General features: G+C 46.8%; 1 pseudogene; it reads right to left on the reverse strand.

The window, feature by feature from the left end:
- Window positions 1-1,223: 1,223 nt before the first annotated feature.
- Window positions 1,224-1,557, reverse strand: LOC121269224 (annotated as a pseudogene).
- Between the last annotated feature and the right edge of the window lie 668 nt (window positions 1,558-2,225).

A 2,225-nucleotide genomic window follows, 5' to 3' on the forward strand; every position in this document is an offset into this window, starting at 1 on the left:
GCGTGGCACTGGGAGTAATCTGGAGATTATTATCTTTGAAGTCCTGCTTTTCAATTTCCTACATAACTCCCTAAAGGGCAGGACCTCATTTCTCTTGCTTCCTATGACATTGGTCACAACATGGACCATGACCTCTGGCTGTTCACCCTCACCCTTCAGAATGTCCTGCAGCCGTTCCATCACATGCTTGACCCTGGCACCCGGGAGGCAACATATCATCCTGGAGTCATGTCTACGGCCACATAAGCGCCCGTCTATTCCCCTCACTAATGAATCCCCTACCACCATTGCCCTTCCACACTTCTTCCTCCCCTCTTGAGCAGCTGGACCACCCACGGTGCCATGATCTTGGCTCTGGATGGCCTCCAAAGAGGAACCGTCACTCTCATTGTTTTCCAAGGCTGAAAAACAGTTTGTGGGTGAGATGCACTCGGAGGATTCCCTCACTACCTGCCTGGCCCCCTTCTTCTGTCTGGCGGTCACCCATTCCCTCTCTGCTTGCACTTCCTTAGGCTGCAGGGTGACCACGTCCTGAAACGTGCTATCCGTGAACCCCTCAGCCTCGTGAATGCACCATAGTGTCCCCAGCTGCCGCTCAAGCTTCAAAGCCCAGAGCTCCAGTAGCTCCAGTTGGAGGCACCTCCTGCAGACGTGGTCATCCAGACCGCCAGGAGCATCCAGAATTTCCCACATAGCGCAGGATGTGCAAATCACGGGACTGAGCTCTCCAGATGTATCTAAATAGAATATGGACCCTTGCTGTTATTTTACTCTTACTCCTTGTGTATAGACTAGATGCTGGATCCTCAAGATAGACTAGGTCCTCTAGGTGCTGCTGACTGCCCGTTCCAGGGTCCTCCTCCCGCACTCTCCTTTTTTTTTCCCAGAGGAAACGAGCTGCTGCAAATGTTACCCAACTCCCATAATGTGCTTGCCTTGACATTTTCAAAAGATTAGATATCATTTAAAAATCAAATTCAACTTACTTAGCACAGCGAGTATTTTTGTCAGTTTAATCATGTAAGTGTCGATTTTCTGGACGTTCAAGGGAGAGTTTATCCAGAAAACTTCATCTAATGACTAAACACCAAAAACAATACCAAGGACTCCTTTGTTGCTTTTCCCAGAAGAAACAGCAATTCTTCGATATGTTTAGTTTCTTGGTGTTTTAAAGAACATTACAAATTCCAGTTGATCAATAAAAAAGCAGTTCCACGCTCACCTTATTTTTCCTCAAGAGGTCCATTGACTGTGGAAACAAACTTCAACGAGCTGCTGAATACTCAGAGACTTGACTGGCCTTGCATCATCTTTGAGGAGCTCGTGACCAAGTCCATTGCCACACTTTCTACAAGAAATCTTTAGGGTGTTTCTACCATCCTTTCTTTTCGATAAGCTGTCTGGATGAATAGTTTCAGTAAAAGGCGGCCATGGTGAGGAATGGTTGTATTTAGCTTGGGTTGAAAACAATTCATGCCCACATTTTGAACAGACATATATTCCTACTTCAAAGTGACCTTTACGAACCTCTCCACCGATAAAAGAGAGAAGTACCATCATCCAGCTCCCGATGATGCTAGTTTTGTAGCTTTATTGGAATGCCTTGGCTCAGCACGTGACTAATTCTAGAGTACAAGTCTTCAATACTCCTGCTGCAATGTTGTCAGGGACAACCTTTGCAGTATCCAGTGCCTTCAGCCTTTTCTTGATATCATGTGGAGTGAGTCAAATTGGCTAAAGGCTGACATCTGCGATGCTGGGGACCTCAGGAGGAGGCCACTCACTCACTGAAGCAGACTTCAGCCCCCAGCAGAAGGCTGGATCTTGAAGACTGTGTTGAAAACATGATTGCAAAAGTTGTATTTGTTATTCTCTCCGTGTGCCAGAAGATACTTACCAGTTATCCGGTTAGGACAAGGAAGTTGAAAAGGTACAGTGTGCAGCATCCCTCACTTAACCCTGCAAAGCTCCCACTCCCATCCTGAGGGGGTTTTGTGAGGTGGATTGAGGAGAAACACTGGCTAATGCTGATGATGAGTGAACAGCTGCAGTGTCAGAGACAGAGTAAGAACCTACTGTCCAGAGGTGCACTTTGCATCTGATGGATAATATGCAGAACTGAGGGGGCCTGTTTGTAAAACAGGGCTGCTTTCCTATCCCTGCCATCACTGGAGTTTATACCAGTCAACTATCTGTAGATGGCAAAGAGAAAAGCCCACAGGGTG

This window comes from Carcharodon carcharias, chromosome 23 (genome assembly GCF_017639515.1).
Source record: "Carcharodon carcharias isolate sCarCar2 chromosome 23, sCarCar2.pri, whole genome shotgun sequence".
NCBI lineage: Eukaryota > Metazoa > Chordata > Chondrichthyes > Lamniformes > Lamnidae > Carcharodon > Carcharodon carcharias.